General features: G+C 44.2%; 1 protein-coding gene across 35 annotated transcripts in view; it reads left to right on the forward strand.

The window, feature by feature from the left end:
- The window catches only part of Adgrl2 (adhesion G protein-coupled receptor L2), a 493,623-nt gene that overhangs the window by 316,691 nt on the left and 150,588 nt on the right, over window positions 1-26,344 (forward strand). The window contains exon 1 of one of the 35 annotated variants that reach the window (XM_032897158.1): window positions 4,485-4,668. The exons of 30 other annotated variants lie outside the window; for them this stretch is intronic. The gene's annotated coding sequence lies outside the window, so the exon portion shown is untranslated. Of the gene's footprint in view, window positions 1-4,484; window positions 4,669-5,124; window positions 5,229-5,976; window positions 6,479-7,969; window positions 8,301-17,688; window positions 17,708-26,344 lie in introns of those variants that run through there. 4 more of the 35 variants (XM_032897157.1, XM_032897156.1, XM_032897159.1 and 1 more) reach the window with 4 other exon arrangements.

The raw sequence follows: 26,344 nt of genomic DNA on the forward strand, positions 1-26,344 counted from the left end.
ATATAAACAACTACATTTCATGTTGGACAGCTATGAGAACTTAGCTTTAATCTCAAAACACCAGAAAATGATAGAGCGATATCTTTGACATTCCAGAACTTACAGGGGGCATCTGAGTGTTTGCATTCTGACTCCTAAGATCGTTAGCAGGTTGGTCATACTGCAGTGGACAGCAGTATGAATAGACAAAGTCATACTTGCCGAGCCATGGAAAACCCCACGGAGAGGATTCTGTGAGGTTGCTGTTCAGCGTGGAGCTGCCGACACGGTTAGCATCTGTTTGCGTCTGTTCTGCACCCAAGTGATAGATGCACGGTGAGTTAGGGGGAAAGGTACACGCAGAGACCGGTATTGTGGCTTAGCTTCAAGAATTTTAAAGAAACGTAGAGAAATCTCATCTCCATGGTTGATGTGGTCAAGTTTCCATGTGTTAAAAAGAACGGGACATCGCTCATTTCTAACCATCCACGTTAACAAGGGAAGATGCTTGAGGGCATGCATCATGAACAAAATAATAACTGTAAGTCAGGACAGAGAGCTTTGCAAAGACAGTGCAGCTATCAGTCTTGGCTTGACAGAAACATTGATAGAGGAAGATCTATAAGACCCAATTAGAGAAAATCCTCACGGTGCAGAGATTAACAGGAGTTATGGGAACAATCTATGGAAAAGAAAGACTTTGACTTATGAGAAACTCAGTGGAACAATGATTCGGAGGGATATCATTTTTAATTCTCTTGCTTTCAAGTAACATAATTGTAATGGTATAAAAATTTACAATCCTTTAGAGATAGTTTATGCACATTTAAACACTTGATGCATGTAGAAAAACTCACGCAGCCACTTATATGGGTGGATATCTCTTCAAACTAATAATTATAAAATGATGGTCTTAAAATGAATATGATTCTACCTTGTAAATATTATCATCAAGCATAGCATACCATAATCACGGGTAGAGATCCTGCTTTTCACTTCTCCGAACTTCGAGGCTGTATCGTATCCTCTTAGGTAAGGCTTGACCTTCTTGGACAAACTTGACTGAGCCCAGAGAGCTGAGAGAATAATTAGAAACTTGTTGGCCTTGCCAAATGCTTTCATATGTTTCTGGTCTCATGGAAAATGAGTTTTGATTTCATCTTAGCTCCATGCTTGGCAAGGCAGAAGGGAAAGAGCTAGTCACTTTCAACGAGCTCTACTTAAATCCATGACTCTCACTGCTTTGAGCTGCTCCAGAGGTTACGGCCTTCTCCACCAAGCATTAACTAGTATGGTCAAGAAAAAGGGCCAGGCTCAATCTTAGGCTGTAATCTAAGTTTGCTCCTAGTTTTGAAATAGAAAGGGGAGTAGTTTTATAATACTTTTGTTTGTTTGTTTTTTTTATTGTCACTCTTTTTTGAAACAAACATCTTACTATGTAGCTCTGGCTGTCCTGGGAATTACTATGTAGCCGATGCTGGCCTTGAACTCACAGAGACCAGCCTGTCTCTGCATTGCAAGGGCTAGTATTTAAGGTGTCACCACTATGCCTGGTTTATTCCATACTCTTTTCAACCTGTGAGGTAAAAAAAGTGTTCTTTATGACGGATCCAACTTTCCCTCTGAGGAAGTTCTCTTCAACACTGCACCAGGTTGCCTCACCCACCAGTCCCAGCATCTTCTCTATGGAAGCCCTGTATGGCCCATTTAGGCTTTGTTTATTTATATTCAAGTTCGCTTCAGCAGGACCATGAAGAAGGCACCAGCTGGATTTACTGGCTTATACCAATCGCACTATTTTGTCACTATGCCCACTTTCAAATCCATCAGCCTGTTTGTTGCCATTCAGACTTCTACTTGACAACTACCTGATCGCTTCCCCGTAAACGAAGACACAGGGATGGCAAATAGCTTTGGAAACTAACCTGATTTCGGGATCAGAAATACACCGGGCCTGTTGAATAGAATAATCTCTAGTCTCTTGAAGTTGTTTAAATTAAAAACATGCGTTCCTACAGTTGGGAAAACATGTATGGTAAGACATTTGAAGCCCATCAATCTCTCCCACCACATGAGCTAATGAGTTCCTTCTGTTTGCTTTGAATGAAATCACCATGAGTGGTTAGATGTTGATTTAACATAAAACAAATGGAAATGGGTGTTTCTTTGTCCTTTGTAGAATCTATTAAAAACAAAAACAATTATCGAGTACCATGGGGAAGTCAATGATTCTGCCATTACTTAAATGATAGTATATATTGAGTAGTTTCGTCCATTGGATTTGAGGAAGGAGTAACACGCACTCCAGTTTTCTGGGTCTGCTCACATCTGTAGACGCTAACACCTCACTCACGTTTTTTTCTACTGCCACAACACCTGTATCGCTATAGCTTGTGATTTGAACAGTCGAGAAGTATCAGGTACGTCATGTTTTCTGGATGTGAACAGTCTCTGTGGAGTGTGTCACATAACTATTCCCTTCCAGTGTCAGGGCTCTGCCAATTCTGTCTTATGATACATATGATACGTAAAGAAACGGTAAGAATTTTAAAATTCCTAAACATTTAACACATTTTGGAGAAGATTACCCCCCATCTCTCTCTGTGTGTGTGTGTGTGTGTCTGTGTGTGTGTGTGTGTGTGTGTGTGTGTCTGTGTGTGTGTGTGTGTGTGTGTGTCTGTGTGTGTGTGCTGGCACAGCAAGTTTCTTAGGGTGAAACCATTTTGAACCTTTGAGTGGAAGAAAATACACACCCTATTGAATCAACATTGGAAATCCTTATGGATCATTTTATATTTTCTAGTGTTTCAACTTACTTTAGGCAAAATTTTCTCTTCTCTCTCTCTCTCTCTCTCTCTCTCTCTCTCTCTCTCTCTCCCTCCCTGTGTGTGTGTGTGTGTGTGTGTGTGTGTGTGTGTGTGTGTGATGTTTTCTCCTTAGAAACACAGTGGTGAGTGACTCACTTTATGTCTTGGGCATCAAAGAGTATCAGACCTATGAAACGTAGACAGTAGTTTCTTTGAGAGATTCTTTTTGAGAGAATTAAATAAACGAGCCAACATATGGCCAGCTTAATTCAGGCAAAAATGTCTATTGATTACTCACTAAGCTCACTAAATAAAAACTTCAGGCTAAGTTTTGCTTCCCCAAAGAAAATAGGATTAGACGGGCCTGTGCACTCACTGGGGCTTCCTGTGAATCAGGCCAGATGAATGAAAACCTTCAAAGCTGAACAAAAGAACTGGCTATTTTTTTTTCTTTTTGGCAAATGCAAATTATTAGTAGTTTGACGTACTGTGTTTTACACTCACAAATAAAACATTTTTTTTAAAAAAAGAGGAGAATGTGATATTAACCGTCTTTGATGTCTGAGAAGCATTTGTCTGCCTTCTTTTCAGCTACTTTGAATAGGCAGACTTAACTTTCCTAGGTGGACCAGGGCCTTGCATAGATTTTTGACTAGTGGAAAACCTAAGCTGTAATGTTTGCACAAGCCCTACAAAGGTGTGCATTTTCCAGGCTATTTTAACTCGGCATGGATGGATTTGAACTGATGGAACCAAGAAATTCCAAGCGAAGAGTGTCTGTCCTTTAAGGCACAGGTATTCCCAGCATCCCGCATTTTATCAGTACCCTTCATCCTGTGGAAGGAACAGGGTCACGGGAAACTCTCTAATCTGAGAACGGTAATGCGTCAGTGATTTGGATACACACAGATTTAACTTCAGGTTTTCTCCAGTCAAGAACGCATTTGACCAGTATTTGAATGATTTTAGTGCTGCAAATATTTGGCCTTGTGACAAAATGCAAATGCTAATTGATATTCAGAATCTTCCAGTCCTTCGGAGCAATCTCCTGTTGACATTTTAATAACATTGTTTGGAATGATTTCCGAAGTGTGGTGACTGCAGCTTACCCGCAGTAACAAAAAGTACATATTGTTTCTGAAAGCAAACAAGCTCAAGTTTCACCCACTTCTCCAGAGGTCTCAAACCTGGGAGAATTTGCCTCTTAAAGGCAAATATGGCTGCATTCATTAGCCCACTCGGCAGTTTAGGAACACATTGAGAAACTTACTGCTCTCTCCTCAGAAATCTTACAATTGAAAATAAAATCCAGATTTTTATTTATTTATTTACCTCCCGGGCAGTAGGCGTTTACCTAGCTTTTAAACATTTATTTATTTTCTCCTAGCGTGATACGGTTGTGGTGTGGTCCTTTCAGCTTGTTTCGGTCTTCTGCTGACACTGTCAGCACAGAGGGGCAAGGGAGGTTTCAATATAAGGAAACAGACCTAAGAGGACTGTGAATGTTCGAGCAAGCAAAGCCTTGCAGTCTCCTTTCCTTCCGTTGCATATCCTGGTGAGTTTAATCAAAAACAAACAGAACGCTCTTGTGAAATATAGTCAATAAAGTCAAAGTTTAGCTAGCTCTATGTAACTACAAAGAAAAAGTCATCGCAATTAAAAAAAAAATGTAACTTTCGTTAACGAGCGCGCCGGAAATCTCAGGTATCAAAGACGCCTTAGCCCTGGAGCGTCCCCTGCGCGCCGCCGCCGGACGGAGGCAGCCGCGGCGAACAGACCTCCTTTCTCCAGCGAGCAGTCACACAAAAGGAGGGCTGCGGAAACTAAAAGTTTCGGGGCCTCCGGCTCGGGGCACGCGGAGCAGAGAAAACCTGGAGACGGGGTGGGTAAAACACGCGTCCAGAGCGCCGGGGCGCAGTCCTAGCTAGGAGGGAGCTTCTGGGCCTAGAGGGGAAGAGGGACATAAGGAGCGGGGTCTCAAGCTGCAGGCCCCAAGCCCGGCCCCCGGTGGCCTGAATGCGAGCTCTCCCGGATCCCCTGCACCGGGATCCCGAAATAAAAGCGATGTTTGGAAAGTGCGTGTGTGCGCCCGGGCTGCAGAGAGAGCAGCGGGCGCGCAGAGAGTGGAGTTCGGGGGAGGGGAGGGGAGGGGAGGGGGGCGGGGTGCAGAGGGTGAACGCTGGATCCCGAACCCCGGGACCTGGCTGGGGGTGTTTGGGGAAGGTACGCAGCCGATTGATAGGGGGAGGAGAGGGGAGGGGCGCGAGCCTGCGCGGGCGCCTCTGGGGCGCGTTCCGCGGCCGTGCGCGCGTCCCCCGCCGCCACCGCCACCAGCGCCTCCCCGAAAGCCCTGCGGCCGCCCCACCGGGCTGAGCCCGGGCCGGCCAGTCTTGGGGCGGCTGCTCGGCCGTCGCCACCGCCACCCGAAAGGCTAGATCGCTTGTAAGTGTCCCCTTTGCTGCTGCTCCTCCTCCTTCCCCGCGCTCGGGCGCCCCGCTGCCGCAGCTGCTCCAGTGGAGTGGAAAATGGCCATTGGGCGCAATGAGTTCTAGATTATCTGCTCCGCGTTTTGTACTCAGCTGCCTGTCTTCTTTGGAGTTTGCACAAGCCCCTTGGCTGGCAAACGAGGGAGGGAAAGACGGATGCTGCGCCGCGGTTCGCGCTCATATGTTTATATGATTAGCAGTCCTGGGCTGAAGGGGCTGGGGGTGGGGACTGACGAGGAGGAGGAGGAGGAGGAGGAGGCAGGAGGTGACTCCAGTTCAGCCCTAGCTGAGTCCGTGTCAGGACTTCGGGCTCCCCGCCTCTCGCTCCCTGCTCTCCTTGCTCTCCTCTAGCTCTCACTCTCTCCCGGCTCACACTCAGCACACACACATTCACACACACACACACATACACACGCGCGTGCACCCGCACGCAGAGGTGCCCGAGCGCCATCGGGAGCTTACCGGAGGATTCTTGGCGATTGTTGAGGGGACCAGCCTCCCTCCGCGGCTGTGCAGTGGCGCGGCTCTTCCCTGCGCCTCCCGTCGCTTTCCCCGAACCCGAGTTCCTCACCTCCTGCATCGGCGGAGCCACCCCTCCGTCCCCCAGGCCGGGAGACCCGACATGTGAGGAAGGGCCGGCGGCAGAGTCTTGCCCCAGGCCGCAGGGGCGGCGCGTGCGCCGGATGCAGGTCCTGCCGGCGCTGCTCCTCGGGACCGACTGACGGACTTGGCCTCGCTCCCCGGCGGCCGTACTCCTGCGCGGCTAGGGGACTCCGGAGTCGGCGCACCTCCGCCAGCCTTGCTCTCTCATCCCCGCATCTTTTGGTTTTGAATTTTGATTTTTTTTTTCGGCTCCGGAAGGAGCGTGCAGCGGTAGGCGCGCGCGTGTGTGGGCAAAGCCCCCTGTGTCGCGGAGCGGCTTGTGGGAAACTGCGGGAAGATGTTGACTTAGCCCCCCGGCAGCCGCCCGGGCCGCTGGGCTGCTTGGCTGGACTCGGCGGCTGACGGCGGTGGAGACTCGAGCCGGAGGACACGCCGAAGAGCCGCGCGGCGCCGTGTCCGACCCGCCAGCCGCCGCCTCCCGGCGCGCTCTCAGCCAGCAGGAGCACCCCGCGCCGGTCGCCTTGGCCCTTCTCTCTCGCCCGTGTCCCCGCGCGGCTCCCCGCGCCAGATTGGCCCTCCCCCGGGGCGCGCTCGCACACCGAGGTAAGCGCCAACAATGTGCCTCTGTGGCTGGCTTCGGAGACCTGTTTGCTGGGCTCCTCCCGATGGGGCTGACGACTCGGAGGTGGCCGTGTCTCGGGGACAGACCGGCGCTGGCCACTCGTGCGCAGCCCTTCCCGCCGACATCGATCCGCAGAACTCTGTGCGGTGCAGCCCGCTCGCCGGGCCGCGTGCGGCTATTGTCACGCTCTCGGGAATCAGGCTGGCTGCTGGGGACCGAGAAGGCGGGGGCTCAGGTTTGCAAGCCAGCTCCAGCCTAACGTTGCTTTTTTTTGGAGGGGTGGGGGAAGGATTTCTTAAAAATCTTAACAGGGACCGGAAGGTGCCCTTGGTTCTTCACGCAGTGGGTCTGAGGAGGGGACTGTCCAGTGAGCACTCGGGGGTGTCCCGCTCCAGGTGTTGGGCCCCTGGCTCGGCGGGGACTAGTCCGTGGGTTGTCGCTGGGAACGAGTCCCTGGGAAGGGGACTGTGGGGGAGGGCTTGGATGAGTTGTCGCGGGCCGTCGTTTCTTGTTGGTCAGGTGGTGCTGAGAGGCGAGAATGAGAGCAAAGCACAGCCAGATGTGGCCGCGCCGGTTCAGAGACTGGCAGCGATCAGGGGTGGTGGGCTGCGGGGCCAAGGGAGCCGGACAACGGAGCCCGAGGGTGGCGGGGCCCTGAGACTCGGCGGGCCAGAGCTAGGGCAGAGAAGCTCCCGGACCCGCAGTGAGAGGGCAGCAGCGGGCCGCGCTGGGCCTGCAGCAGAAGTTAAGGGGCGTGGGCTCCTGGGCTGCCTTTGGGGTGGGGAGCCTGCTGGGTCTGGTGCGAGCCTCAGGTTGAAAGCAGCCTGGAGACCGAATCGTGGGAGGAGCGCGAGGCGAGGGGGACCTTTGGGGTCGCGGGCGTGGGCTCCCGGATCCCAGACTCTCCGCCACACGGACGGGGGGGGGAGATCCACAGCGAGAAGGAGTCCATGAGTATGCAGGACTCCTGCTCTTGGGACCAGCAAAGTTTTTTCTCTTCGTTGAACTGCAGGATTTGGGTTAGAAGAAAGCGCTGGAGGCCTTAGCGAGTGCGGGACTGTCTCGGAGCAGAGGCTGAGGCTCGTGCGTCTTCCTGGGTGTTTTGGAGCCCTCGGTCCAGCCTGTCCTCTAAAAGCAGCGTCCTGCGCTGCCCATCATAGCCCTTCCCTGGCGTGTGGGGGGCTCCTCCCCCTCCCTCCTTTCCTCTTTTCTCCTTCTTCCCCTTTCCTGGCCCCTTCATTCCGTTCCTCCAGATATAAACCGTGCTTTCTCGGATTCAGATGGAGGAAATGTTTTCCTCCTGCTTCTCGAAAGGTGTCAGGCTGCTTAGCAGCTCCTCCATGCAGCCTGGGCGCGCCTGAGCCTCAGCACCAACCAGATGGTTGCTGTTACAAAGACCAGGTTTCCAGGTTTCCAAGGAACCTCCCCCCCCACCCCCCGCACCCCGCTGCTTTATCTTTTGCATTTCCCCGGTGCTAGATCCCTTTGCTCGCTCCCCATCTCCAGAGGCGACGCGTTGCCAGTAGTTGGTTCATTCATTTCTCCCTCTGCAGTCTAAATCTTGAGCCTGCCCCTCCAAATTGGCGCTGCATACCTCTAGCTCCAACCTTGAAGAAAGGCACGCCCGTTTGGTCAATGATTGCCTGCTGGGAGTTCGCTTGCTAAGTCAGGGTCCTTGGCGGGTAACCTTAAGAAGCAGGCGCTAAAGAGGCCCTAATTCGTCCACAGAAATACGGAAGTTTTTTTTGGGGGTGACCGTGTCAGCATCGAGGTTGGATAGAACTGTCTCGACCCTAGCAAAAGGTAATTATAGATGTAGTGTCCTTTGATGCTCACTGAGTATCCTTGGAGACTCCTTCTAAGAAAATCTGCCTAAGTTCAGGTGTGTTTTCGAACTTTGTCTTCCCTCCCTCCACCGTCCAGTAAACTGGTGCGTGATGGAATCCCCAGGAACGCATGCTCTGTTGTTGAGTTCCTTCAGACAGCTCGCATCTCCCCTTTTGTTGCTCAGCTCTAAAAGAGGTGCCATTTCACATGCTGCACAAATTGTTTGAATTAATGCAAGTGTGAATTCTTACCGTTTGAAGGGGGCGATTAGCATATCAAAGGTTTCTTAGCTTCAGCTCAATTGAGAAAACTGCAGCCTGTCTTCCTTTTGCTTCCAAGCCGAGGCCCAAAGGGCAATGGGAATTGTAAAGGGTGCGAGCTAGAAGGGGGAATCAGGCTGTGCTGGCGAACTTTGACTGTTCTGTAATTACGTGAACCGAAAAACATTGTCTGTTGCTCCGGAGCCCTTGCAGATGGCGGGACAATTATTTTCTATTGGTAAATGGTTTGTTCCTAGGAAAATAGTGACCTTTTGTTTTAGGATAGTCTCTGTTGCCTGTCTTTTGGGGTGCCCTTCGTGGAACACTGAGAAAGCCTTACTATGTAACCTAACGTTTTTTTTTTTCCCTCTAAAACCTAACGCACTTTGCTCTATTATTATAATTAGAAGGGCCTCCAATTACCCTATACAACAATAGCTATTTTGTGATAATACACTCATTGCTACACATCGGAAACTTTTTTTTATATGTACTTGCTAAATTAATAGGGAAGAAAAAGGAATAGATCTTATTGAAAATTAAAAGTCCACGTGAGCTTTATTAACAGAACTTCCGAAATGAGTATCTGCTTGGAAAACATTTCTAAGTGACAGACTAAAATTTTAGGACTTGTATTTAAATAGAGGCAATTCTATTTAGTTAGATTTTTGTTTTAGTTTTTTAAAGTTGGTCAAACACCAGACACCTTTTTGTTTAGCTTAAAGTTTTTCAATAAGAACACCTATTTGATTTGATTTATTTCCTCCCATCCGTAGAGCACTATGTTGTCTGAATTTCTTTTAGCAGCTCACAACTTGAATGAAAAAAGAAATAAGAAACTAGTTTATGGGGTATTTGTGAAGGGCAGAGAGGTCAAGAGAAGAGAAAACTCTTCTGGGTAAAACTACTTATATTTATTTCACCTTAGTTTTTCAAAACTAATTTTTAAAGACAATCAGAATGGTTGAAAATTGTAAACACCCCCCCCCCAATCTCTGGTTTGCCAGAAATGTTTGTTTTTGAGCAGGAATTGACCTTCTTATCTCGGAGGAAGGATTATTTACTAGTGGTTAGGAGTCCTAGCTTCTAATAGTGGAAATAAATTTTCATGTACTAGTTTAAGAGGGGAAAACCCACCACCGTTAATTGCCTAAATATTTTAGTCTTTTGTTTAATGGGGTGGTAATTGTTTTCAGATCAAAATGAGTCTTTTAGTGCCTTTCCAATGGAGAGCTTCACCCAGTCATCATTTTATGTTAGCTTTTTTTAATCTGCTTTGTTCACCAGCCAAGGAAGTACTGTTACTGTAGTATGGGGGGGGCTGTCATTGGTTGTAATTGCAACTCCTGTACCCCAACTGCCACTAACCCTCTGCTTTGAGTACAAAGTCTTATGGAGAAAAAACATACCATCCTTGAGAGCTATTAGTGATCATTCAAAAATTGCCTTGAAAGCATTGTTCTTCGTTTTATATGATCTTGGATTTGACAAATCTCTAAAGGTGTAAAACGCAGTGAAAATAAGATTTCTCCACATTTCGATGACAAAATTGGGCTACTTAGAGAAAAATTAATGTGCCGTCGAAGCACTTCAGCTGCCATTTTCAATCACTAAGTTAGTGTGTGTTGGCAACAGAAAACGGATTTAGAAATGCAGATAGCCCTGGGAGCAGGTAGTTAGGGAATTCGGAATATTGAATCATGTGGGCTAGACCAAACCAATTACTTCAAGTTTTGACATGAGAATTTCCAATAAATAACTTTGGTTTTCCAGGCTTTTTCTCTGCTTTATTAGTGGAGTAACATCAAAGCACCCAGCAGAACTTCCGAATGTCATAAAAACGGATGTAAATACATAGATCGCACATGCAGCACCGAGAGTCCTAATTTAAGATGGGCACTTGGAGTTTTTACTGCTGTAGTTTCCACAATCTGCAGAAGCATCAGGCTTCTGGGTGTCTCTCAAAGCGCACAGGGGGATGGAGGAGTACTTAAGGTTAGGACTTTGATCAGTCCTGGTGCTCTGTGTGCTGTCTTAACAAATTTAAGGTAGTAATTTATCGCCCTTAAGTAACATGGGGGCTGAGAAAAGGGACAGAGATGTGGTGAAGATCAGAGGAACCACAGACCTGCAAACCCCAGGAATAAAATGTCATTACTCTGCTTTCTATAAAAATATTCATTTGACCTAGCTTTCGCGAAGAATCATTTAACCAATGGTTTATTAACAGCTGTAGTATGGACTAGAGGCAACAGTACAGATTGATTGCAGTGTGTGATCTTCACCCACCCGCACCCACCTATGAACACTCTGGTGTGATTTTAACACAGCCTTTGTCGCTCCTCTAAGTGTTGATAAGGTGAGGTGGATTTTGGCAAAGAATGGAATAGTTCCGCCATAGAAGAACTGAGCATCCTGCCATGGGCTCCTTTTAGAAATTTCCCTGCAAGAAGCTTCCGGTTGTGATCTTGATTCTTTGTATCTGCTTCTGAGTTTTGAAGGGCCCTTTGACACCCACCTGCTTCTTAGCTGGGTAGGTTCTTGTAAAACAAAGCCACAGTTTTCAAGGTAATGTGTGCTAGAAATGAGGTGTGTTTTTTTATGGAGGAAGACTATTTACAAGCATGCTTATCTAAACGGAAGGTTTTGATGAAGTACTAAAAATAGCAAGGCTTGTAGCTGAGCCTAAAAAAGGACTTGGATTCTTGTAGATATCTTGGTCAGTTCAGTTTTTTGTAGTTACCAGCTCACATGGCTTCAACTGTTTTCGGGACTATTTTGAGGAAAGATTAAAACATTTCTACTTGGAAGCTAGATGGAAATCATAGGTTGGTTAGCCTTTCTGTTACATAACACTAGTTCTTCAGGCCTACCCAAATACTCATCTCTGCAGATAATTCTTGATTAAAGGTTGAAAAAGCACTTCATCATTAGATTACAGTAATTAGAGTGATCTTATCAGGAAAAATAGACCGAGACTATTCTGTAAAATCTTCGGTTGCCTGAGATGCTCTCAAAGATGGGGTGAAGAAGTGACTTTAAAAAAAAATGCTTTAAGAACAGCTTAAAGAAATTATTTGTTTAACGTAAAGATAGATGCTAATTACTGGAATTAGGTACTGTGACTCATTACACGTAGTATACTGATCTGAGTGGCCGCAAACAAGGAGTAGCGAGGCCCCATTAGACGTCAGTTAGGCACCTGGGTCTGATGGGCAGGCTTCCTTAAGCGTGTGGTCTATACTAGAGAAATTCCTCAATGTAATTTTGATGTAAGTAGTTATTTTTAGCCAAGTCATGTGCCATAAGAGTAGGAAGGTCCAATCAGCTAAAAATACTTTTTAGAAATATCAGTATTTTTAGGTCATTGGTCCGATGGGTTAGATGCAGTAATCTGGATATTTCTAAATCAAATTTTAATTCAATAAAATTTGAAAGCTTATTATAGTGCCCCTTTCCTTCCCTCCGTAGTAAACCCCACCCCCCCTTTTTTATTTGACAAGCAAATACTCCCTGGGAAAAAATAAGTTTAAGGAACTGAACTCATAACACCTTCAAATAGAGCGCAGTTATGGGAGATGCTTTGAAAATGTCTGGAAAACACAAAGCAAACTCAGATACAGTTTGTTTAATTACAACAAAAATACAGCACTATGAAGCCATACTGTTTGTCTTCATAGAGGATTTTTATGCATTGTGGTGGTAAGTAAAATCCCATCACACTTGTATAAATTTGTTCAATTACCAGAACAGCTAAAAGAAAAAAAATCAATTTAGGTTGAAAAGCAACAGAAATTAGATTACCTTGGTTAGTAGAAACTTGCCAACAGTGTTGGGATTGCTTAATAATATCAGAAGTCACTCCAGCAGTGTGAGGGCGTTGGCTCCTGTAATATGCATGTGTTTGCTTACTGAGTTGTTTTTTTTTTTTTAATGTATCTCTTTTTCTTTTCTCTTCCTGTTTTTCTTTTCCTGAAAGTTGTTACATAGTATGCAAGTAATGTTACATTTGGGTGTTACCATTCCCCGGGAGAGGTTGCTGCCTTAGAATGTCGGATCAGTTAATATTTCGGATCAGTGAAATGCTATGCATGATTTTAGGAATCTGAAGAAACTTCTGCCATCAGAAAGGGCCGCTGGTGAGCAGCCTCTGGAGCAGTTTAGGATTTCTAGAGTTATACGGAACCCTCTATCTTAAATTCTTAGCACACTAAAGTGGTGCAGATAGCTGGGCACCTGTTTTGTGGCCACCTTGATTCGTTCTGGCACGAAGCTTCACCCAGTTGCAAGAATAGTCACAAGGGCTACTCTAGAGCCACCGGGCTGTTTTTAGGTCATGAAGTCAACTTGCTGGAATTTCTAGGGAAACCAGTTGAAAGGAGGAGGACAAATGTCACTTTAAATAGAGATGTTTAAATCAGATTTCTGCCTGAGGGTAAAATTTAGGTCTGTCTTAGCCCGGATGTAATGTCTCCCTCTGCAGAGCAAGGCATTAATCAGGGCAGGACATGAAAACATGGGACAAAAAGGGGTCCCAGTTGGTTCTGTCATTGATGTTTTTCTCGCCCCAGTCTGTGAGGAGCATCTTACAAACATTAAAAGGCAGATAGAGTACGGCGCATCAATTCTGAATTTCGGCACTGCAATTAATGTCTTTAAAAGAAGCCCACATAAGGCTGGGGGTGGGGTACAAAATCTGGACCCCTAGAAGCCTTTTTAAAGGGATAGATCCAGTAGTTTATGAAATTAGAAATGCAGGATTGAAAAACAGGCTGGAGAAGCACCCTGAAGTCAGCGACAACTCTGAATTCTATTCTAGAATATATTAAATAACCTTGAATTTTTTTAATTATCCGAGAGTAGAAAAAAAGAAACGGAGATAAAAGAGAACGTTAATCCTTGGCTGTGAAGGGTGGCAGAAGCTCGGAAGACAGTTGCATAACCTTAGACAGACCATCAAATCAAACCAATATTATTTTGTCAGAATAAAAGCATATAGAGCCCGTGTCTTTTTCTGATATGCACAATGAAATTTTTAGCGCAGTAGTGACAAAAAGATGGGCCAGGACAGTCTGATAAATAATTAAAAAGGCACGGTTTTGCCATCAAAGGATGCCGTTTAACCCCATTCTTTGCCAGCCCCATACACAGAGCAAACAATTTATATTCTGATCCTCTCGATAGCTTGGTGTTTCTAGATAGTTTTTAGGTTAAGAATTAACGCAAGCTTAAAACCCAAACCGTGCTGGGTTGTTCGATGCATCTCTTTTGAAATGATTTAGTGAGTTCAGCTGTGTTCTGCTCTCAGCCTTTGGACCACAAAGCGTCTACACTGCCCACTCTTGGCTCTCTCCCTGGTACTGCTAGGCCAGTCTACACCTCTAACTCTACTCAGGCATTAGATGGCAGAATAATCTAACCCCGATTCCTGTCAAAATGGCAGTTGGCTGCTGGGGGCGACTAGGTGACCTTGGTCTTGACTAATGCTTTTTTTCCCTTAGAGGATAGTAACACAGGTTGTTTATAGAGTGCAAAGATGATTTTGTTGTTGTTGTTTCGAAAATAAGCTTCCATTTTAATTATTCTCCAAAACTGAAGAACCGTGATCCCAGTTTCCCATAAGATGGCTGAACCATGACACGATGTTGATAAACCCTATACTTTGTGTTTATTTTCTGTAGAATCCCATGACGTAACCAGTTCCCAGCTTCCACTTACGTAGAGAGGAGCTGTTAAAAATGATTTTTCTGTCTTCATTTAAAAGCAACATTTATTATTTTTTCTTTTTCTTCTTCCTTTCCACACATACCTTCCACAGGGAAATTTTAGTCTTCTGCGTTAAAAGCATCTGTCTTTTAGTGCTTGGTGCTGTGGTTATTGATTTGAAATTACTTTTCTTACACATCCTTTTCTCCACTAATTTCCGCCTCCTTCTCTCAGTGCTAGGAATTGAACCTTCTAGTTGCTGCTAAGAAAGGCTCTCCCTGTTGTCACATCACCAGCTTCTTCCTTGTCGTTTTGGAGTTGTTTCTTAAAGTTGTCTTAGTTCCTAAAGTCCTGTTTTCTTGGGGCTGTTGGGAGCATCCTCTGGCCGTGCTGTATTCTGGTCCTGTATTCCAGCTGTTGACACATGGTTGCTGAAGGCTTCCTGTGAATTGACACAAGGCACTGGAGACTGGTAGGCTGTGTACGTTTAAGATGGATACAATACAAAACTACTTCTTTGAGTTTCAGACACATCAACAAATAGAAATTATAGACTAGAGTTAAGTCACCCTAGGCTTCTCTCCTGGGGAAGAAAATGCCTGTCTTCTTGTGCTTTCTCTGGTTGCTTTAATAGGCAAGTGAAGAGGACCTTTAACACCCTTTGCTTTTTCTGTTGTGAGTGCTATGGTACCCACGTGTACACAAAAGGCGGTTTACATATTGTTACATCCTATGCTTTTGCCTTTTATTGTTTCCTAGGGGTGGGGGGAGTCTAATGCAATAGCACTCTTGTCTCTGTGATGTTTCTGTAATTAGCATGAAAATTAGTTCCTGTTTATATTTTTGTTAGTTTTGAGGTTAAAAACTGGAGCCCTGCAAAGACAAGTGTCTGAACCCTACTCACATCCCATGATTTTTATTTGCTCATCAAAAAAAAATTTTTTTTTTTGTTTATTTACTTTCAAAAGCATCACTTTGTAGGGCATGGTGATACAAGAATGTAATCCCAAGACATAGAAGGCTGAGGCAGGAGAATCCCCATGAGCCCGCAGATCAGTCTGGGTTTAATAGGGAGTCTTTGTATCAGAAAACCAAAGCGAACAAAAGTTAAAAAGGAGATGGTGTTTTTTGGGGTTAACACATTGTCCCCAAGACTTTGGAACTGCTCTCCCTCTGCCCTTTCTGGTTCTCCCTCTGCCCTTTCTGGTTGTATGCTCTTGGCAGAGGTGCATCCTCAGTTATATGAACCTGGGGGAAAGGCGTTTAGCAATAGAGGCTTTTGGGTAAAGGTGGATTAAAAGGAACTCTGAAACAAATTGTACGGAAGAGGAAAAGGCATTTAAAATGTAGAGAGTGCTTTTCTTTCTTTTTTTTTTAATCTTCATTTTTTTTTTGTTGAATCAATAAAATTTTGTTTTGCAAGATAAATACTTTCTACAGTTTTGGAACTCCAGAGAGAAAGATTAAGATAGCGTGTGGGGTGTGTTCATTTCACGGATACTTTTGTCTTGCCCCTGCCAGTGATCTCAGGTGCCCCCGTTGATTGCCTGCTCTGTGTTCAGACGGTGTATGGGGTGGGAACTTCATTTTGGGTGTCTGTCATTTCAGGCTCGGTCCGCATAAACACGGTTTTCTGGTTTTGTTTCCCCACCCCGCTCCCATGATATGAACAGCCCGTAGGTGACTGATAAGTTTAGGCACGTTGCCGAGGCAAACTGCCCACTGAACCAGGGCAGGGGAGAAGGTGATTGTCAATTGCGAATTTTCAGGAAGACTCCTCTTCCTCAAATGAGAGAACAGGGTAGGGAGTAGTATTTAGTTATTTGCAGATATTTTTTGCTAACCCTTGTTATTACCTGCAGAGGGAGCTTGTATACGAGATAAGCAAGTCAGGGCACATCGCATTGATAATTTACCCTTTGAAAATTATGTTAACGACATAATTTCTTTTGTGTGTGTGAGTAAATGGTGGCTAGAAAGAAAGGTATTTTAGGGTCAGTCAAATTCTAGTGAAATTTACTAGTCAGTACTTAGTACTTTCTCTTTTCATAAAACACAAGTGTGCCCTTAATTAGTACAAATACTAGAAGAATGGTAAGGTTAAACCCACCAGATTCATTTTGAGGTTTTATTGAACCCCTGGGAGAGAACACATTTGAAAGGTGTCTAGGACCTATTGCCAGTAAGAAATGGCAACATTTTAGGGACTTTTCCAGGTTATGTAAAATATTATTAAACAATCAGTAAACACAAAGTAGCAAATTGTATCCCTTTCCCCTGCACTTCGCCAACAGATGAAATGAGATGACTGTGTTCTTCTTTCAAAAACAAAGACTTGATCACCTCAGAGTAAAGACTTCTGCTTGTCATAGTGAGCAGCTCAGTTGAGTGACACTTACACAAGGAGACCATCAGGAAGGGATGAGGGGCTGTTGGTAACTCCGAAGACCATGGATGCAGGCAGGACAGGCAGGGCGTGGCTGAAAACTGTTCAATTCCTTAACCGTGCCCAGGACATTCCTCAGACCTCCTCAGTTCAGTGTGCAGAACTATTTTAACTCTGGACGTGGCATTTTGTCAATCAGGGCAGCAAGCACTCAGGTCATTTTGTTTTTTGTTTTTGTTTTTGTTTTTCCATGTGGCCTGCATACATTTGCTTAACAGTATCCCATTCTATTCTCTTTTTACATTTCAGTGAAGCAATATTTGGGAAATCACTTGTTAGGGATATGCAAAAGGGTTATCCACTTAATGTATTCTTGAAGAGATATGTAATAGTCTCTTTCCCTTGCCAAATTGGTGTGACAAACATACTTAGTTTGTATTTTAAAGGGCTTTGATTCTTAAATGAAACACTGTACTGAATATATTATTTCATTAGCTAATCTTTACCTAATGCGAGGAGTCAGATTGTTTCTGGTATACAGAATATCCCCCTGCAGGTGAGAAAAATGGTGTAATAGAGAGATTCTTGGCACTGACGTGGGCTTTTGTGTCAGTATTACACTCTGCGTTATCTCAACAAGTCTGTGGCACAGCTCTACGGAGCATTTTCCTAACAGGGTAAGACTGTTAGCAACAGCAATTATTCTTCAACAGGATTACGGTGCTTTTCACACAAGCACCGCGTCCTCCTTTTCAATAGCGTTCTTGATAGGCCTTCCTTACTGCCAAGTTTGTGTCATTGTCTTAAATAATGCCACGCAGGGATAGATCTCATCCCGGTGGGTAGGCAGGCACTGGGAAGCAGAGCCCGCCCAGTACAGTTCATCACCCTCTCAGCAGCTACTGCCTCGTCTTCCCTCCCTCCCAGCGAGGTAAGGGTTACTGCAGAATTCATTCCAGGAAAACTGTGAGGCACAGGGGCTGTCACAGAGTGCATAACTTGTGTGACGTTATTGGAAAGGCACAGCTAGGGTAAGTGCTACTTGCATTGTCTTCCATTTGAACGTAGGATATTTATTTTTATTGATACTTTCCCCCCTCAGCTCAATGAGATCCGAGGACATTGCAGAACGTTTTCAAAAATGTTCTTGTGGAAATACTGCTGCTTACTAACTGTATTGGGAAGGATTGTGGAAGGAGTGGATGGCTGCCTTTTCAATCCGAAGCAGCCCCGACTGTCTTTGTATATTCTCAGATAATCTGATCATATATTCTTGGAGAACATCAATTCATGATATAATAATCATGCTTCTTTGCAAATTTAATTTGATTTAAGAGTAAGTATGTATGTATTGGTCCCAGGTTTATTTGAACAGATTTTTTTTTTTAAAGCAAGATACATTGTGAATAGACTCTATACTTAAGAATACTCGCAAACAAGTAACGAATGATCATTGTTGCAGTAACTTAGTGAAAGGGTTATACAATTTGGAAGATATTCATTTGAAAAACCATGGTTTTGGTCATTCTTAAATCATGATCCAAATACTATGTTAAGTACTTTGCATAGGGGCAGAAAGCAAACTCTAAGTACTAATCACAGACTCTGGTGGGGTCAGGGAACCAGGAAGGAGATGTCACCAATGTGGATGTTTTCAGAACTACGTGAGGAAAAAGAAAAAGGAGAATCCTTAAAATTCTCTCATGTCTCTTAAGCTTTAAAAGTTAACAATGTTTTTAAATAACAGGGCAAAACTGTCACTTTTTTCTTCTAATTGTTTCTTTCAAAAGAGTTCCTTTTGTCTGTCTCACAGATTTTTCTCAAATTCAAGTCCAACAAAGGTGCAGGGAATACTTTTTATTTTTGTGCGCTTTGTTAGATTTTTATAGACCTCACATAATGCTGCCAGTTCAAACCTGAACGAAAGAGTGAGGACGATGAGTCAGAGAATATCAAATTGCTACATTTTAAAAGAAAGAATGAAATTGAAAATTTTGCATTTTTAGCTCCATTCATTGAAGCATTCTGGATGTGCCTTTATATAAAACTGAACACATCTAAGGAAATAGCAAAAACTCAAAATATAGACACTGAGGCTTTCTGTCTAACTCTCTACTGTCTGTGTCTTAAATGTTTTCATGTAGATGTGACTGGTGACACTGACTTTTATTAGCTTACGAAAGAGAGTAAAGCTCAGTACATTTCTTAAGTAACAGAATTTTATGTTATAGTTTCAGAGAATTAATTTGTATTTTTTGCTCCTTAAGTCATGCTTGATCTTTTTTTAAAGACATCATTATGTGGACAAAATATAAATCAAAGCAATGCATATTATTACTTATGCCAGGTCCCTCAGTAAAAGATTAGCCTAGATTCCAAGAAAATCCTTATGCAGTCATTTTAGGACCTGTGTGGGCATTATGACAAAGCTGTTGTGATCTCTTAGTAGTAGCAAACTGGTGTGAGGCATTAATACCTGGCCCACTGAAATTATTTGAATTATTTGAAGACAATCTTTGCTTTACTTCTGGGGTTTAGTGTAACAGCTGCAACACATTAAGATATTAGCAATACATTCTCAAGCCTCTGCTCTCTGATTGTAACCCCCATACAGATTCAGCTTTGATTATTGCTTATAAAATATTTTATGGAATTACGGTGACATAGAATTCATGTAAATGGGGTGATACCATTACTAATGTGCACGGTGGCTAAGTATAACGTTTACGCTGCGTTTTAAATGCATAGTCGTCCAGTGTTTTCCATTTGATGGCTTAGAAACTGATGAATTCCGGATCCATTGCAAAGAAATGGCTCGTTATTCTTGTAAAAGCACCTTTTATATTTTATCATACTGCAGATGTTTATGGCAAAATAGTTGGGCGTAGTTTATTTAAAATTTCATTCTGGGAACCTGTAAATGGGACCAGTAAGTGAAAATAGATTTAATTTGTTCCAGCTATTATTACATTAAAGAAAGACCTCATAAAAACAAAACTCAAGTATCCTATTACTTCAAAAAAATGTAAAAACATAGTGTGTGTGTGTGTGTGTGTGTGTGTGTGTGTGTGTCTTCCTGTGCCTCATGTGAGCACATGCTCTGGCACACATGTAGAGGGGTACAAGGTTAACCTTCAAGATGGGGTTCATTTCTTACACACCGGGGGTTCTGGAAATTTAACTCGTGTCCCCAGGGATGGCAGTAAGTGCATTGACCTTCAGGTCTTTCTCAGGGGCCCAGAGCTCACTTTTAAATACTGCACATTTCAAAATACTTGGGATTGACTTTGAATACTCTGAGTAGTCTTGAAATGCCAGAGAATTAAGAATTTGAGCTGTTTAAAACAATAGTTAGCTAAAGAGTTTATAGTACTTCTATTGCTCAAACATTTGAAGAGTTTTAAGAGTGACATGGAGCACTGTAGTCTCTTTCTCACTGTCGAGTGTTAATTCTGTGACAATCAGAGGGGCAATTTCAGGCGTATGGTAGTCATATCACTATGAAGTTAGTGTTGAGTTAAAAATAAACTAGAAGCATGGTATTAATGTATTTTATTAGACAATATTGCCTGTTTGTAAAGAATAACTTAGACTAATTCCTGCACATTTATGCACTTAAAATCGGCCCACTGGCCTCAGAACATTCATTCTTCTTAACATTTTTTAAGCATTTTATATATTGCTTTAACACCTTGAGGATGCCCTCATATACAATAGTTTTTTTTTATTCAGTCAAAACGGCTTTTTGATAAGTTGATATTCTTTTTATCCTACTGAATTGCTTGCTAATGGTTTTATACTTCCTCAAAACTTTCTTCTCCCCGTCTGGGGGTTGGAGAAGTGCCTTGGAGGCTGAGTGTTTGCTGCTCTTGCAGGGCACTTGGGTCTGGCTTCCATACCTTCTCAGCGCCCAGGTCAGGAGACAGCAGGGCTCCTTACAGCTCCGGGTGCAGGGACCTCATGCCTCTGGGCCTCGAGGGCATCTGCGCACACACAGTGCACACAAGCCAATCCACCTCGCACACACACAAAAGTAAAAAGAAATCGTAAATTGGAAACATGGTTTTCCTTCCATTCCAAAGTAATTTCTGCCTTTTGATACCACCCCCAAAAGAGTAAAATAAGCTTCCATGGACTCTAGCAGGGCCTAACTTACTTTACCGCAGTTTTATGTAGGTGACAGGCACATTGTTCTTGTGTGACTTCTGAGGGTCTCCTGTCCTCCCCAGTTACTACAGGAGAAGTTGCCCCTACCCCGTTATGTTTGGCATTGTTAAACTCTTGTGAGAGGTTTCCCTTGGTGCTAAGTATGATCCTTACTCACTGTAAACTCTGAATGGCCTTCGCTAGCCTGTAGAAAGAAAACTTTTTAACCACATTTTCTTTCTTCTTTGCGTTTGTTTTTGTGTTCTGAAAAGCAATAGAAGTTTCCATTGTAGCTCTTTAAAGACGACGGGGGCGGGGCTATGTGTGTGCTGCCACCTTCAATTCCTGAGGGTGGTGGAGTGGTTTTGAAGGGACAGGAAAGCTAGTTTACACACGAGGGTTGGGGCGGGGAGTGCGCACCCCACACAGTTGATGCCTTTGATTTATTTTGGTCATTCCCATCCCAGTTTATGATAAAGCAGACGTTTCGGTGCCTCTGGCTTGGAATTAGCACGCTTGATCATCTCCGCCCTTGGCCGCAAACAGGGTCCACCGTCCCTTACTTCTGTAAATCAGCGCATTTGCAAGATCCAAGTCTCAATTTTCCCCCTCCGGCCTCATCTTTTATTAGCCTCTACAACTCTGATAAAATTTGGTGCCAGTTTGCATTTTGTTGTCATTTTGGTTTGTATTTATTTCCTAAGAAGAAGATTGCAAAGCTTTAAAAAATAAAACATGGAATTGGGAGCAGAGGACTTTGGGTAGGGAGCTGTAAATGGATCAATCCAAGAGAGTCCAACTGAAAGTAGTAGGAAAGTCCACAAAGCAGTGTGTAGATGGTGTTAATGGCTACCAGTTCCTCAGCACTCAGTGAGGGCAACTTTGCAGAGCCCCTGTGTCCGATTCTTTGGGTCCATCAGTCTCTTAACTCTGAGCAGACTCTTTGTGAAATGGGCTCTTTTAATACCAAGCACTTACGGAAGCCTTAACATTGTCTACCATTTTAACACACAATTAAAGGAGAGCTAGGGGGTGTAGATCACGTGTGCAGCACGTGCTTGAGTCCCCAGCACAAAACCCAGACAAAGTCCAAAAGGAAATGTAGGTGTTAGAAAGCAAAGTTAAACATTTTAAATCCCTGACCGCAGCCAGGGTAGATGGCGGAATATGCATGGGGACCCCTCATTTTTACACTTTCCAACAGTTACAAATTTAGTAGACGTTAGGCGTTCACTGTATCCGAACTTTAAGTCTGGTTGGTGATGGCTGAGCGACCCCAGGTGTCACATGCATACAAAAGACGCAGAGTGGTGCACTTTTGGTCTAACGTGGGTAGACTTTACAGACTGAACGGAAAAGAGAGCATCTCATTCACAGTTAGGACTAAAACCAGAAACTTACCCCTTTCTTCTACACTGTAGAACCATTACCCTGTTCGCTTATTTACCCGAATGGCAGGTCTTCCTGTCTTTGACACTGTGTTTCATACAAGACTGCTAATTTTACTGATAGCTCAGCTGACGCCTCCCTTCCACGGACATGACAGGGCTCAGTGGTGGTCATGACAGTGCATTTGAATGAGCAGATCCTAACACTTGGCAGAGTGTCAGCTACCCTCTGTCTTGGACAGCTTAGTTCCCTCAGGCTGCAAGGTATTACCAATCCGGAATAATTCAGCTTTTGCCATTTTCTTATGACTTCTCTCTCCCCGTTTCAAGAAACCACGCTAACGTGTCCACAACTGGGAAATTTTGGTGCCACAAGAAGTATTTTCAAAGGCTTCTTAAAATGCAATTTATCCGTAACTTAAGTGTGGCCACAGTCGTAATCAAAGTAGACTGCCTTCTTCCAGTTTAGAGCAACTGCCTTCGATGGTGTTCGCGTGTGAGTGGCAGGCAAGGCCTGGGGTTTGCTTTAATAATCCAGAGTATTTGCATTGACTTGGATTTCACCTTGAGGATGTTATTTTTGGTTCCCTGTAATACCACAGAGGTTATTGTGGCCACACGTGTGGGTTCAAAAATTTGACACGATTTCTGGTACCAAGTTGGCCCAAATTACCAGACCAAAAATATGCATTTGCTTGCATTGGTCTTCCAAGGCTGTCTTTTAAAACACCGTGTTCTAACTTTTCCAAGAACAAGACCCCTGGTAAATACATTTCCTCTTGTCTACATTTGATCGGTAGGCTTTCCTTGTGTTTGTTTCAGATGCACAGACATTTTTTTAAGGCCTTCCTGAGGAGAGAGTCTACCGTGCGAGGTCTGGGCTCGCTGGGTTTGTGGGAGAAACAGGAGCTTTGCACGCTGTGAGGACGTGACCAGATGAAGTATGGAGGGAAAGCTGTGGAAACTGCCAAGAGTATCTTGAGAATGAGATGGTGTGGAAAGACCTAAATTTCAGGCCTGTCAGAGGGAGGGCTGCAGGATACAGGCAGTTTTGAGGTAGGCATACGTTTGAACACTGCCGGTTCAAACACTTCCACAGAAAGTGGATGAAGCCAGACCTGGCCTGTTAGTTTGAGGCCCGTGTGGGAAGAGCTTGCTTGCTCCGTTAGGATTATGTAGAGCATAACTGTTTATAGTCTCAGTTGAGAGAATATTACATGGAGTTGCTAGTTTCCGATGTGGGGTAGCCATGAAACAGAGTGGCAATACATTGGAAGGGATGGAGACCTCATTAGAAGCTGCGGGTGGAAGGTAGTCCTGCTGAGAGACAGTGAAGACAGACAGACAGACAGACATTGTAATAATTGGGTGTAATCAGATATATAAAGAAGTGAGGAATCACTAGGAATGAGATTCTAGCCATACCCCATCCACAGGAAGAGGCATTTTCCTGTTTCTCATAATACTTAGACGAGATAAAATGAGACAACGGTTTAACATGAAATGCCCCCTCCCACAGTCTGCTGCAGCCTAACACGCAGGCGTACTTGCTTACTGTGATGCTGGAGGATGTGATCCGAGGCAAGCACTCTACCCTTGAGCCATATCCCCAATCCCAATACGTCTATTTTTTAATGTGATACTTATGCAAAGATAGATTTTTCCTTCCTTTATTCCCACCCCTAGAAGTGTTTTTGGGGGTGAAGTGCTGTGTGCTTAAGTAGTGTCTTCCAAATGTCCTTATAAAATGAGACATTGTACAGGTTTTATAGGCTATAAGTTTGGATGTTCAGTCACTTTATTGATTTTTCTTGAGAGTCTCGATAGTCAACAGCTTTGCGATCTATTTCAAACAAAGTTTCTACTTTCTCCGGGATGGACACATTGAGATGTTTGTCGTTGTTCTGGCCTCTCTGTTGTAAGAAGTCTGTGAATGAATAATGGTCATTAGTCATGGGATTCCTTGGTTGCCAGTCTGTTCACCTAGGAAGTTTAGGAGTCTCTCTACCCCTGAATATTTGTTTTTTTTTTAATTCATTATGGCTAATCTTTACTGAGTTAATCTTTCTCTTTTGTAACATAAACTCCCAATGTTATATATTTTATTGAATTAAACGCGATTGATTAAAAATGCATATTAAAAAAATAGGAAATGTTCTCTTCTCACCTTTGTTCTCTATAGGCGTGAGAAACACTTGGCGGAATTTCATAGCTTTCATGGTGGTTTATTCCTATAGTCTCATTAGACGAGGGAAGAGGATTGCCAGGAGTTCCGGGACAGCCTATTACACAGCCTGTCTCAAAACCACCAGAGATGGAGAAGTCAGTCCCAATCCTAGGTGGCAGTAGTAAGCAGTTTGACTGGTGGTCCTTTGTCATGTGTTAATTGAACAGCTGCCAGGCTGTACTTGGTCCATCAGTGATGGGTGGGTTCAGAGCGATGTCAGCCACAGAGGGCTCTCGGGGTCTCCTTTAGGCTGGAGTCACTTGGGATTTCCATCTACGTAGGCTAAAGCAGTAGCACGGAGCTCTGCCCCAGCATGAGTTTTGTTTCTGCTGGGGGACAAGTTCGAACCTTTGCCACGCCCCTTCACTGTACTTTGAGTAGAAGGTGAGTACTTTTGAGTGTCAAGAGGATAATAATTAGGTTTGGAACTCCGACACAGTGGCGGTAGCAGTAGGGTAGGCATGCGGTCTTGGGTGCTCTGGGCGTATCTCCAGGTTGGGCTGCCTCTAGACAGTATGCAGGCTGTTAAGACGGAGTCTCCAACTCGGAGATCCGCCCTGAGTAAATGCTTCCCTGTAGCTGACTTTGATGTAGATTTAACGCTGGTGAATGCTGGTCCCGTTGTTCAGGTGGCCCATGTCTTTTGGCAGCCATTTTTACCTTTCAGGTTTTGCTTTCTATCAGTTTGTTTTGGCCAGATTCTCCTTTTCTTCTTTTCTCATTTCTGCTCAAGGTTAAGGTCTCCCCCCACCCCGTTCATAGTCTCTCTGTGTGTCTCTTGCTGTTTCTCTGCATCCCTCTCTCTGTGTCTCTCCCTCCCGCTTTCCTTCCTTCCTTCTTCCTCCCTCCTTCCTCCCTCCCTTTTTATTATAGGTTTCCTAGTTCAGGTAGCTTACGACGATAACTCAGTAACTACCATGTGAAAATTAAGGTCTGATACCGAGAACAGGAAATACTGTTGTCTTCTGCTACCTGGAAATGTCGGCTCAGCCCTTGGGACTTACGTACAAAAGGTTGTGCTTTCACCCTTCCCCTTTGCGATGTGATGCCTGGTTGACTTCCCATACAGAAAGCATGAAAACAGCAGATTGTCCCCGACCCTCAGTCATTGCTCCAGCATCCCTGCTCCCAGCATGCCTTGCTCCGTACCATCTCCAGCATTAGGATCCTCCTACCTATTAATGTCTTGAAAAGAGAGTCAGTTAGGGAATCTTGTCAGAGGGCCTGGGATGTGGACTTGTTTCTCTTTCCTTCAGAAAGGATCGGTCATGCTGGGGACAAGATTTCAAGGTAATCAGCACGAAGTGTACAGGGAGTGAACTGGACTTTCTTGTTGGTGTTGAAGTGTGAATTTCATTGTCTTTAGCAGGTCGTGGGAACCAAAAACAATGCTGTGTTGTAAAAAGTGACGTTCGCCATGTTTGTAAGGTAAAGGTATAGAAAGGGACGTTTTCATAATATTTTAGCAAGTCCGTGCTGAGGCTGTTGCCAAACCTTGCTGCCATCGAGGCATCCAGAAGCATGTGGAACAAAGACATTTAATTTTTACGTGAGACGCTAGCACAGGTGTTTTTGGCCTCCTAACATGTTCTGGAATGCTATAAGGCATTTGTTCACAGCTCTTTCCCTCAGTGGGTGATGGTGCATCACCAGTGCATTATCTTTTAATTGTGAAATGATGATTTTTTTTTGAGGGGGACAGGAGGGTGGTTCCCTGCCTTCCACAGCGCCTTATATTAGAATCTGATTAGAGTCACATTGAGTTCTTCCTTTCACAGCAGAAGTCTACTGCAAATTGCGTTACATGATACTGAGTAATAGCTGTGGCTTGATTTAAAGTATTAATAAAATCTAAATTTATACATAAGGCCGTAGGATTTCAGGATTTTAATTTAGTGAAATGCCAG

The sequence above is a fragment of the Rattus rattus genome, chromosome 3, assembly GCF_011064425.1.
Source record: "Rattus rattus isolate New Zealand chromosome 3, Rrattus_CSIRO_v1, whole genome shotgun sequence".
Taxonomy (NCBI): domain Eukaryota; kingdom Metazoa; phylum Chordata; class Mammalia; order Rodentia; family Muridae; genus Rattus; species Rattus rattus.